The sequence below is a fragment of the Tasmannia lanceolata genome, unplaced genomic scaffold (genome assembly GCF_043159265.1).
Source record: "Tasmannia lanceolata isolate RefF3 unplaced genomic scaffold, GAP_Taslan_0.1 ptg000026l, whole genome shotgun sequence".
Taxonomy (NCBI): Eukaryota; Viridiplantae; Streptophyta; class Magnoliopsida; order Canellales; family Winteraceae; genus Tasmannia; species Tasmannia lanceolata.
Window position 1 is genome coordinate 2,927,200 of NW_027518703.1, and position 14,116 is coordinate 2,941,315.

The following is a 14,116-nucleotide window of genomic DNA, read 5'->3' on the forward strand; positions in this document are numbered from 1 at the left end:
GGTTCCTTCCTTCGCCCGCTATATGATCATTGGCCTAGCTCCATAGCGCATGTTTCTGTTTTGAGAGCTGACTTGTAAGAGTAAAAACTAGTTCTTACTAGTCACGCATATATCGCATATATCAGAGACATGGTTTTAAATTTCAACCGAAACCGAAATTTTCCGAAATTTCATTTTTCGCCATTTAGGATTTTGGTCAGAAATTTTGATTAAATGCCATTATTTATTTTTGAAAAAGAGTTAGAAAAATTTCGGTCCGAAATTTCAGAAATTTGGTAAGGAATTTCAAACCAAATTACCAAATTTCCGACCGAAATTTTGAATTTTGCCGAAATTTTGGTTTTCGGTGGGGTCTGAAACGGTTACCGAAACCGAAATTTTAAACCATGATCAGATCTAACTAAACGTGCTAGTAGGTGTTTCTCCCACATTGATTAGTGGAAAAGTGCGCTCCTAACTCCTGCCTTGGACATCTATATTATAGTGGCATGGTGTCAGCCATGTTGTAAGCATGGTTTTAAATTTCGACCGAAATCCGAAATTTCGGATTTTGGTGGAGACTGACACCGAAACCACCAAAAACCAAAACGGTCATTTATTTCGGTGGAAATTTCGGTTTTTCCGAAATTTGACCCAAAAAATCTGTTTTCTTTTTAATTAATTTAATATTTAACCAAAATTTCGACTGAAATTACCGAAATTTAATATTGAATAAAATATGGGTTTCGATTTTTGTACCAGATTTCGACCGAAATTTGGAGGTCCGAAACCAGTACCGAAACCGAAATTTTAAACCTTGGTTGTAAGTATGTTCGTTCTTGTCCCTCATTAGTTTCTAGTTTCAATTGACATAAAGCTCTATGCATCACTGTGGGTCTGATCATGACAATGGAAACTGGTTCTTATTTGATGATACACGATTTCTACTTTAGAGTCAAATGTATCGTTTCTGACACGACATAGTAACATACCGATGCTTCTTGGATACTTCTATTGGTCAGGTAACTATCATGTTTCAAATATATGTACGCTCTCTTCAAATTACCTATCATGCTTTCTACCTTTTAAAAATAAATAAAAAAATAAAAATCAACCAAACAGCCCAATAAGCTATGACTCGTGGACACGGACACGGAGTGTCGAACACGGCAAACTCCCAAAATTTAGAAACGGGAACACGGCTAAAATAGAAAGTATATATGATCATGATTTGTAGGCATAGATTCGTGTGTCGAGTTTCGACACGGATACGAGGTATTTGACATTGCAATTCCTAAAAATCTAGAAAAAGTGACACGCCCATACACGTGCATGCATATTAAATTACAGATTACTATTAGAATTTGCAACAATCTAAATATTATATTGATTTAACAAACTAATAAATCTTAGGATTAATCAACTATAATATAAAACAAACATGAGATAAACAAGTAACAACGCATTCATCAATTTACTTTGTTCTCTTCAGTATTTACTAAGCAAAATATGAGTCTGTTTAGGGTTTTTAAGTTTAGGAAACGGGATATAATAACAAATATTAGTCAAATAAAAGAAGAGTTAATAATAAAGGTGGTAAATACAATATTCAATAATAAAATAGAATGTCACCCTTGACACGGCAGAAAAATGTGTTGACATGCCCACGTTAAGTGTGAAGCTCCTAGCGGTATGAACATGCGTGTTGTGTCGGACACGGACACGGCATGACATGTGTCAGCAATAAATTCAAAGGGTCGCTAAATCATACAATATAACCAAGGAAAATGATATTTCCACATATTTTTCAGCATTTCTACCCCATTTTGTTTGTCTTTTTCTTAAAATAATTGCATTTCCACCTCATGTTTGTCTTTTCCATAAAGTAAAATCATTTTCAGAAAAAAACCAACAAAAAGGGAGCTGAAATGTTGGAAAAATGTGTGGAAATATCATTTCCTTTCATGTACTTGTGATAAAACACTAACTGAATTCAAAACTCTCCCTGTCAGCCCTTCGAAGAAAAATATCTCATGTTAATTGTAAACATTGTTTCACTCCAACCAAATAAATTACCCATCTCTACCAGATGAAAAGCTAAAACTCAAATCTCATGTTCTAATGCAACTAAATCTTCGCCAAACCCCTTTTCATTGAACTCAAATCCAGAGAGTCTAACCTATCTACTTTGAAGGAAAAATCACATCCAATAAACAGAACAGGTGAAAGCAGGACATTATTTGAATATGTAAGCCTAAGGGTTCTTATGGGTCTAAGCATTCACCTTACCTTCTTGTTTTGATGTTAGCAAACTAAATTGATTAGCATTTATGGACTAATGTGTTGCCTTGAGATGTTGTGTTGTATACAGGATTTTCATGTCATAATCGCCATTATACAACTCTTCTCAACACATGACTTGTGGATCAAGAAGCAAAGGAACCAAGAGCTTGCACACCTACATTGGAGACATCAATATTTAAAGATGTTCTATTCAAAAAGCTCAATATGAAGATCCCACAAGTTCCTAGCAAGTGTCAAGAAGGAGCTTGGAGTTGAACACGCCTTTGGTGACACCTCATGCACCTTGCAACACGCATGAAAGATTGGAGGGAGTCACAAGAGCTAGAACAAGTTCAAGATGTTCACTCAAGCCGAAGAAGTCCAAGAAAGTGCGAGGAAGCCGATACATTCCAAGAAGATTCAACGGTATCATTTTTAGAATGTATTTAGAGTCCTTGATATTTTGTAAATTGTAGTTTCAAAAGATTTTCAAATGGTTTTCATACTTAACCTTTTACATATTTGAAAACCATACATACACCCAAAAATGTATTTGAAAACCTAGGACTTAAGCCCAAAGACCATGGCCCAAAAGCCTCTGAACTTTTAAAATAAAAATGAAATTTTATACAGGGCCGGTCGACCGGGTTAGGCCAGGCAACCGCGGGATGATACATGGAATTCCAGGACATCTAAAAAATTATCGGGCCGGTCGATCGGGTCAAGCCAGGCGACCGCGGATATGTGTCTGTTTCAAATAGAACAATCCGTCATGGGTATGGGCGGGCGAACGCCGTGGGTCGGTCGACCGTAGATTGGTTTTTGAGCCGAATTCTCGAGCGAATAGGTTGACCTCGCCGGACGACCGCCATGGGGTCGATCGATCGCGACGGTAAGAAATTTGAAAATAAAAATGGGCGCCCGATAGGGGCGGGCGACCGTGATGGCTCGGTAGGCCGCCGCGGTCGAGGAAACTAGCCGTTGGGGTGTTTTCTGCTTGACTTTTTCAAGCCGGTTATTTACAGTTTTACCCCAAACGATCATATTTTCAAATACACTATATATACATCATTAAAACCTATCTCTATAAGCTTTTTGAACATTTGAGAAAGATCAAATCCCATTTTCTCTTTCAGCTTCAAGTTTTTAATCAAAAGCTAAAAACCTCTTTGATCTTTCATTTCTACATCTTATCAAGAGGCACTCCATAGGGCTTTACATTTGTATTTTCTTGGAGTGATTGTGAGATCATAAAGTTGTAATCCGCCTATCAAGAGGCATGAGAGTTTTTATTTTCTTTGTTCTTCATTGAGGGTCTTCTCATCGGCCAGTTAAGAATTGTGAGGATGAAGGTCTCCTCTGCGGCTCGTTAAGAAAGGTGAAGACGGCATATGAGGGTTTGTCCTCACGTCGAAGGCTTCATGCAGATGGGCTTCGCTTTGGCCCTTGGGAACGGAAAAGCTTGGTCATGTAATGGCTCATTGATCCTGCCTTGAAGGAGGATCGAGATAGTGGAACTCACGCTCAGACGTGAAGAGTCGAGTAGGTCTTGTGATAGACCGAACCACTATAAATCTTGTGTTCATTGTCTCTCTCTCTCTCTTCCTTTCATTCTCATGCACATGTGGTGATTGGTAATCTGTAACCTAACTTGTGATTATCTTTTAATTTGAACAAGGGTTAGTAAATGGATATGATTGGAATATCTAAAACCCTAGCCTTAATTACCATGCTTATTTGAACAAGGGTTAGGATATTAATTAGTGCTTAATTAGCAAAGTGATTTTCATAATCCAACTAATTAAGCCTAAAATTTTTAATTGACCAATTCACCCCCCTCTTGGATTGTCGCAGTTGTATTTCATTTGGTATCAAAGCGTAGGCTCTTAAAGAGATTTTTAATTTTAAAGAAAAGATCCGTGACAATCCAAATGGATTTTCAGAAAGGCCTATTCGCCCTAATTTCTTCATTCTTTGATGGATCAAATTATGGAGCTTGGAAAGCACAAATACAAGCCTATCTCAAAACCATAGATCATGACATTTTAGATGTCATTAAAGAGGAGATTTCTTTTTCAAGAAAATGTACTGAAGGTGCTTTAAAATTATTTTTCTTGAACTTAGAGGCATGATTTTATTGTGTTATGGATTAACTCCAAACATTTTTTACAATATTTCAAATTGGATTAATGCAAAAGATATTTGGACTACATTAGAAAACACTTTTGAGAAAAATGTTTGTCTCTTTTCAAATGATAAAATTTCTAGACAAAAAGAGACTTTACAAAAATCTTTTGCAAAAGAAAACCCTTTCGAACATTCTATTTCCGATTTGGAAATTCAAGTTGAAAATTTGAAATTGAAAATAAATGAGAGTTTGAAAAGAAACGAGAAATTAAGTCAATTGAGCATATTTTTAATAAAAAAAAATGTTGACTTATTTTAAAGATGCAATGCCTTTGAGAAAGAAACTAACCCTTGAAGACACAAACATGGAACACTACAACAAAACCGGCATTTCTCTACGGAAAAAAACATAGGGAAAAGTATCAAAATCCGTAGGGATAGACCTTTCCCTACGGATTTTGCCGTTCCCACCTTCCGTAGGCTAGGGGGGGTAGGGAAAGCCTTTTCCCTACGGATTTTATGTTCCGTAGGGATATACTACTTTTACCTACGGAATAATCCGTAGGGGAAGTGTTGAACATTCCCTACGTAAATTCATAAATCCGTAGGTAAAGGTGTGTTTATTCTTACTAAATATCCAGAAGATCCGTAGGGATAATGTGATTTTCCCTATGGTGTTTCATAAAATCCGTAGTTAAAATGGTGTTTCTCCATACGGAATGTCTAAAAACTGTAGGTAAAAGGTTTTTTCCAATTAGTTTTCCTTACTAAAATTTAAAAAACCGTAGGGTAAAGAGGGATTTCCCTACGGATTGGTAAAAAACAAGTAGGCAAAAGGAGTTTTTCCCTACATATTTTCAGGAAAAAAGTAGGAAAAAGGCACTTTTCCCTACAGACAAGTTAAACTCAGCCGTAGATAAAAGGTTCTTTCCCTGCATAAATGCAAAATAAAATCTGTAGGGATAGACTTTTCAATTTATTTTTTAAATCCATTATAAATAACAATTTCCTGTGACCTATGATACCTGTACTTTCCACAAACAATCTAAACATATTATCAAAATTTCTATTATAACACCCATTTCCTAGAACATATAAAAATAAAAAAAATTATCTAAATTTAGAATATTTATGAATTCACGATTCGTCCATAGCTAACGTCTTATAATTGTTCCATCAACAAAATACTACAATGTTCCGAACCACATATCAAAACAAAATACTATATTATTCCCATCCACATCAAAACAAAGTGCCCAACCACATCAAAACAAAATAGTAGCTACATTGTTCCCAACCATATCAAAACAAAATATTATATTGGTCAACATTGTTTATCTTCTCCTCTCTTCATCATCTTCTTCATCTCCTCTTCATCATCTCCTCAATTCCCATTATCATTTGCGATTTAACAATTTAACCTACAAACACATACCATGTATAAATTAATGATAAATGAACAGATGCATATAAAGTAAACCCATTTTAAGAATATAAATTGCCTTTCAAAATAAATTATACACTTACAAATGCACGAGGCCAAGCAACATTACTTCCTAAGACATCGCCGATGACTTGAAGTTTTCCATTCGATCTTGGCAACTTTGCTTTTCGGGATATAGCTCCATTGATCGTTACTTCACACCATCCCTCACCCAATTTTTTCCCCCCTACAATTTGGTTGGGATCTTCACTTTTGAGGAACCCTTTTGCAACAGCATCGCCTTCAAAATTCATCAACTTACAGGGAATACATACATGAATCTGAAAACAATTAAGTCATAAATATGGTGCCCATAAGAACTTCATTCATTCACTAATAAGAACTACCATATATTTAAACTTGGACAACAAAAAATATAAATACCTGGTTATTACGATCCTTAGTCTGAGGTGAAGCACGAGGAGTCTTAGTAGCAACATGAGTGTTATGCTGAATCTGAAAATAATTAAATCATAAATATAGTGCCCATAAGAGCTTCATTTATTCACTAATAAGAGCTATATCATGTACTTAAACTTGCACAAAAAAAAAATATAAATACCTGGTTATTACGAGCCTTAGTCTGAGGTGAAGAACGAGGAGTCGTAGCAGCAACAGGAGCAGTATGCTGAATTTGAAAATGATTAAATCATAAATATGGTGCACATAAGAACTTCATTCATTCACTAATACGAACTATCATGTACTTAAACTTGCATAACAAAAAAAATATAAATACTTGGTTATTACGAGCCTTAGTCTGAGGTGAAGAACGAGGAGTCTTAGCAGCAACAAGAGCGGTATGCTGAATCTGAAAATAATTAAATCATAAATATGGTGCTCATAAGAACTTCATTCAATCACTAATAAGAACTATCATGTGCTTAAACTTGCATAACAAAAAAAATATAAATACCTGGTTATTACGAGCCTTAGTCTGAGGTGAAGAACGAGGAGTCTTAGCAGCAACAGGAGCGGTATGCTGAATCTGAAAATAATTAAATCATAAATATGGTGCTCATAAGAACTTCATTCAATCACTAATAAGAACTATCATGTACTTAAACTTGCACAATAAAAAATATAAATACCTGGTTATTACGAGCCTAAGTCCGAGGTGAAGCACGAAATAGGCCTTTGAAGAACAGAGGGAATACTAGAATCAATAGGAGCGGAAAGGGGAGCAACGTGAGTAGGAAGAACAATATGAGGAGTAATAGGAGGACTGCCCATAGCATTAGGCTGATCAATGCGACTTGCAACAGACGAGTGCAGTTGATTCGGTGAATTATGTTCCCCTCCAATAATACCCTACCATTAATTAATAAAAAAATCATACATTTGTATGCCATATACATAAAATAAATAAATATATATATATATATATATATATATATATATATATATATATATATATGAGAGAACGGTTCCTACACATATGTGTAGATAAGTTATCTACACACTAGCTTAAAATACAGTGGGGGCCACATTATTTGGGTGATCCAAACCATTCATTTTTAAGGCCCTCACATAGATAGGGTGTCCACAAAAAATCAGATCCATAGGATCATCCTAACCATTCGAACTGTGGAGGCAAAAAATGGACTAATTTGTGAAGGTTTAAAGACATCCATTTTACCTCCACAAATCGTAGGGTTGGGATGATCCTATGGATCTGATTTTTTGTAGACACCCTATCTATGTGAGGGCCTTTAAAATGGATGGCTTGGATCACCCAAACAATGTGGGCCCCCACTGTATTTTAAGCTAGTGTGTAGAGAACTCTCTACACATATGTGTAGGAACCGTTCTCTCTCTCTATATATATATATATATATATATATATATATATATCTGTGTGTGTGTGTGCGCTTCATATATAAACAAATAGGTAAGTGATATATCTGCCCCCTAAAACCCAAGTTGTATAATTCTTCATCATTCCCCTCCAAAATAAATGCTCCTTTGCCGTTTTAGCATTCACCCAGTAGGAGCAAACACATCTGGCACATGGGCACAAGATCTTCTCATCAACACAGTTATTGAAAGCGTATATTAGAAATTCCTTTATCCCATTCACATATTCAACTGTATTCCTACATAATCCAATAAAACTGGCGTTATCTATAAAAAATTTACAAATTCTATAAACAAGACTTGAAAATTTAACCAAGCGTATGATTCGCGTTATACCTTTTCTTGTTCATCCAACTCTTGTCCATTTCATATATCTTCTAATGGTCAATAAATCTGTTGAAGAAGTATAAAAAGAGAGAAATAAAAAACTACGATCATAAATAGTGCAATAAAGACTCTTTGGACTACACGTTTCTTCAAGAATTCCAATTATAGACATGGATAAAGCATCGCCTTCTAGAACCAAGAACCAACCTCTCCTCTACCAAAACAAACAGGACACAAGTATTTCACAATTCATGGTTTGAGGCCATAACAACCCCTTAAAAAGTGCGTCATTTGACTTTGTTCCGCCGCGCGCCTTTTCAATTTTTAACGCTAAATGCATAGGGGAAAAATGGAATGATATCCTTACAGCAATGTTAACTTAATAGTAGGAAAATGTTAGTGTTTCCCTGCAAGAAAATAGAAATTTCCGTATGAAAAATTATTTGGTAGGGATATATATACAATGCTTTCCCTACGAAATTTCCCGTACCTCAACAAGACCTCTATAACAATTCCTTGAATTCCCAGCCGAAATCCCCTTCGAAACAATTCTACTCCTTGTATTCATCCCCTCATGTATCATCTTTGTTCCAGTATCAGCCTGCTGATAATTATTCGTCAATGCAACCGAATAAAACTCCCCAACCGTATCATCGCCCCTCAAAAACAACACTCGGGTACTTCCAAGTTATCGCTGACCCAGTCTCCACTTGGGTCTATGAAATCTTAGACCTAGCCCCAGCACACAAACCCCTCTTTGTAACAAAATTATAAATCCCACCCGTCCCTTCCTCATCCCCAGCATACCAATTCTGCACTGTTGAGTAATTAATCTCTGCATTCTCTGCACAATACAATTCTACAACAGCAGCATGGAGCTGGTTCCGATCATACGAAGGCGCTGTACACCCTTCTAAATACCTTACAAAGCTCCTCTCCTCTGCAATTATAAGAGTCCTCTCAAATTGCCCTGTCTCAAGTGCATTAATCCTAAAATATGTCGATATATCCATCGGAGATTTCGTATCTTTAGGTATATAACAAAAAGACTCATCACTAACCGCAGAATTCAAAGCTGCATAATAATTATCACCAACAGGAACAACTTTTCCTAAATACTTTTTTACAAGATCAGGATACTCACAAATAGCTTCAGAGATTGAACAAAAGATCACACCTGCAGCCTCTAGGGTTTTGCGATGTGTTGTAGCAATTGAAACGCTATCAAGAACAGCATCCATGGCTACGTTTGCTAATCACATTTGTTCAGTGAGAGGAACCCCTAATTTCTGAAAATATTCAACGAGTTTCGGATCTGCTTCATCTAAGCTGTCCAATTTGGGCTTTTGAACTGTTCTTAACAAGTTTGTCTCTAAGTTCTCTACAATTTTGATACTGGCTCATGCAGAGATCATCTTAGCCAGCACAAGATAAGAAAGACAATAAGAGCACATGAATCTTAAAATAAGTTATCCCCAAGCTTTTTCCAATTACAGAGAAATAAGGTAAACTAACCTAGTGAAAATTTTATAATTAAAGTGATCATAGAACCCAAAAAATTTCTTGTATAATCTGGCATTTTTTTTGTTGAACTTATGCCAGTGAGAAATGTTGAAGTGGTGAAAACTTGACAAAAAAGGTGTATCCTTATTGATACATTGATGGAAAAATTATCGACATGAAAATGCTCCATTTCTATACCAAGTGTTACAGAGTCACCATCTATGCTCACTGCATCCAAAACACAAAAGCCAAGCCCGCATTGACAACCGTGTCTGTGGCTACAAAAAAAACAATATGCCAAATGCCTCTTTGGTCCCTATTTTCTCCCCTTCTAGTTCTAAACAACTATCGGGAACACACTCAGAATGAAAGGAACCTCAAAAATTAGGGTTGGACGCTGAAATACCTTCAAAAACCAAGAAACCCAGGCAGTGAAGAGAAAGATAAATGTCCATTTTACTCAAAAATAAGAAACCCTAATCCTAGATTATACAAATCCCAGAAAAGAAGAACAATAAAAATGAAACATGCACCGTAACCCCAATTGATTTCTGATTTGGGCAAATAAAAGAAACAAGAAAGAAAAGGTAAGGTATGAGAATATAGAGTGAAAGGATACCTTTAAGAAAGTTTTTTTTGTCCCTCTTCCCGTCACCACTGCTTAGAGGAAGAATTTCTTTTTTTTGGGAGGGGGGGCTTTGAAATGGAACGAGGCGAGAATAGAGGGCTTTCTTGGGAGTATTTAGAGGAGGGAAATGCCAAAGTAAGGTTTCAAAATGAAGGTCAAATGGGACTAAGGTTTCTGCTCTGGATGGAGATCGAGGATGGAGGCTAGCGGTGGAGGCGAGCAATGGAGAGTAGAAATAAAAACGTAAGTTTAGAGGAATTAGGGCACACATTCGAGAAAGGAAATTAAGAAAGGGGTTTTTTTTGGTCATTACGAAAAGTGGGCATGGGTATAAATGGAATAAAGGACACGAAAATTTGAGTTCCGCCTTTCAGCTTTGCGCACTAAAACACACCCCATAAGTGTAATTTTCGTATGCAAAACTAAACAGGATTTCCTTACGGAATTGTTCTTGTAAGGGTAGGCAAAACTTAATATTTCCCGACGGCAATATAGTAATTTCCGTAGCTACGAGGAAACCATATGCAAAAATGTCAGTCTTTGCCTACTTAATATTATGAAACCCGTAGGTGTAACCTATATCACTACGGCAAAATTAACACCCGTAGGGACATATTGTATGTACCTACAGATTTAAAAACCCGTAGGGACATGGTAAACTTTTCTCTACAGACGAAATTAGATTCGGTAGGGAAATCCTAGTTTTGTTGTAGTGGAATTAATTGAAAATCTTAAACATGTTTGTGAAAATGAAGAACAAATAAATGAAGAACTCTCCATTAAGAATCAAAGACTTCATGAAGAAAAAGATAAACATATTTCAAAGTCTTGTGATTCTATTTGTTCCTTATCTACCAATCATTACTATTGTACTCATTGTGGTAGATTTGGACATCACAATTCTGAGTGTAAGCTTAGAATTGTGAAATCTAACAAGTTTGTTTGGATAAGAAAAGGCACACTCCTACAAACAAACTTGAATGGAACCACAGGGATTTGGGTTCCAAAGAATCCTGTTTAAACTAATTAGTGAATGAGTTAGTTTAGGGATTGTGCAAAATGTTCATATCATTCACATTCATTCTAGATACTTTAATTCATTGAATACTTTTTGTATCTAGTTTTCTTGTGCTTAAATGATCACATCATTTTCTTGCTATAGTCTAAATGTAATTCAATGATATATTTTATCTTAGATTATATTTTTGTGCTTTATTGAATATCCTTTTTGAATAGCCTATCTAAGTGCAAGTCACATTACTTGTGCACTTAGCATCCACAAAGTAAATTCACAATAGAAAATTCAATGTGAAAACTATATGTGTGCTTTCATGAAAAATCAACCACCCTTTTTGCCCTTGGGTTCAAATTGATCTTTCAAGTTCATTCTTTTCATTCTTGAACTCTATGTAGGACAATTTTGGCATTTGCTAGATCTTGGTATATTTAACTTAGGTAGAATATCATTTCTAGCAAGATTGAGTGTTAAAAGCCATGTCTAAGGAAATCCACTCAAATCCTTCTTAGACATCTCTTATGCCCTAGGTGAGTAAGTATGTTTATTACTATGCACCTAGTTGTCCTTCAAACCCATTTTTATGTGCTTAATGATTATCATTAAATGCATAAGAAATCTTGATGGGTTAAAATGATGTATTCCAAAAAGGCTTAAAATGAATATCTTCTCATGACTAAGATAAAACTATCCAGTCATAGTTGTTCATTTTGGAATGCATGTGTCCAAGGTGATCATCACTCGACATTCTCTAGAAGTCCTTCGATTATTCTCTACAGTCCTGCATGAATATATTTTTTGTAGAGAATTGAAAATGAGTCTAGATTCAATATGTGAAACTCAATTGAGTAAAATTGAAAATGTCATAGGAATTTAGTATCTCTGTTGGGCAGCTACTCATTGTTGTGGTTATCATGTAACACATTGTGACGGGAACACTTGTATCCCACACATTTTGGTTTTCCATGGGCTTTTGCACTTTGTGCTTAAATGCCCTATATTTTATATAGTGGCTTGTGGATGTAGGCATAGATGTTTGGACCATGATCCTTGTGTCCAAACATGGTAGACTATCCATGAATGCTCTCGCTTGTATGCGCCATGGATATCTCTCTTAGACATGTGATTCTATTGATCCCTCTTTTAATGTCTAAGATTCTATAGAATTGTGCTTTATTGATAATATATATATATATATATATATATATATATATATATATTCTATAGCTATTCCTCTTGTGATATTAGGTACATGATAAAGATGGTAAACTTAAATTTAAAACCTTCTCAATTGGTACTCTTAGTCCTCTTATCTAGTAAGTTGGAGAGTGTACACTCATCTTTAATTAAAATATCTAATTACTTTTGCTTCTAGCCAACATCTTAACCATGATAAGCCATATGTACCTTGTGTTATATATATATATATATATATATATATATATATATATATTATATGCACATATTTAGGGGGTGCATGATCTGCTAGGCTGTCATTTCACTCGATATTACTTGATTTCTCCTAGCAATCATGCATTAGTGGCCCAAGGTTGGTTTAAAAATTATTCACCTTTAAATCCCTTGGTGTCTCTGTGGTTGGACATCCCTTTGGATTCATACACTATATGAGTCTTTTACAAAGGGAGAGCTATATATGCTCAATGTCTGTCCATCCATCTTATCATATGATGTTTGATGTGCATCACATATGATAAGTACACTCATGTGGAGCCATACTGCTCCATATGTGTTGTAGTTGGGTGTTGTCATATTCTTTAAATTTGAGATCATCTCTCATCTTTTGACAAGATCGCTTAGCCTGAGCCTCAATGCCTTATCATCTTAAGCTTTATACTTATCTTGGATTGACTCATATTATATCATCATTTTCCATGATAAGTATCATGTTCTAGAGTTTAAAAATCTCTAAAACTCTTCTTCATAGGACAAGTGCTCGCGATGATCATCCCATTGCCTATAAAGTAGTCTCTTATAATGTGCTCTTGAAAGTAAATTCATTTTTCATCATGATAAGATCCAATGGCTATACATCTACATTTATATCAATAGCCATTGTATATTGTCATGCCTTACCTCATGGGTTTTATCAAAGGCCACTGACAATCTCTTGGGAGAGAGAATTGATTCTGTAAGCTTGTCATGTCCCATCATCTCTTCCAAGATTTTAACTTCGGAACACTCCACTCAAATCATATGTCCTTCGCAGCTTGTCTATGGTACTTGTCTCCTTCCATCATGCCAAATGTAATAAGATGGTAAAGTACTCAATTTTCCTCTGTCCAACTCTACATTCTTCCACTGTGAAGGATGAACAGAGACTAAGAAAATTAAAGATTCATAGCTAAAGGCTGGCATGAGCACTTCACGTTCATCCGCTCAAGGATGACCTTTTGATGAAGGAGAAGCGTTAAAACAAGTACCCAATCTCTCGATCAGGGAAGAATTTTTAGAGATGCTACCCTTACATTGAAGAAATGGTCAAGCATTGATCTAAGCTCTACTAAACATTTATCAGTAGAAGAGTTTCGGATAGAAGAATGCAAAGTTCAATTTTACTTTCTTCGAGAGATTTCCAAATACCACTTTTATCATTTCAAGATGTATTAAATTGAAATGTGGTATCAATATTCCATCATTTGATCATGTATATGGAGCATTATAACTTTATCTATATATACATGATCTTTGGTTGTCATGGACATGTTCCTGTACTTCATTGGTTACATTCTCTTGTTCATGTGTTTATTAGACTGTATTCATTTCATTTTGTATCATAAAGTCTAATAACCATCCATTTTTGTTTAAACTAAATTCTTTTGAATGGAGCAACTCAAAATGGTTAAAGGTGATTATATGTGAATCAAGGGCCTATGTGCTTAGAACTCTAACATTT

The 14,116-nt window shown here is 35.5% G+C and overlaps 1 pseudogene; it reads right to left on the reverse strand.

Annotated features, from left to right (window-relative positions):
- Window positions 1-5,786: 5,786 nt before the first annotated feature.
- Window positions 5,787-10,014, reverse strand: LOC143858839 (iron-sulfur cluster assembly SufBD family protein ABCI8, chloroplastic-like; annotated as a pseudogene).
- Between the last annotated feature and the right edge of the window lie 4,102 nt (window positions 10,015-14,116).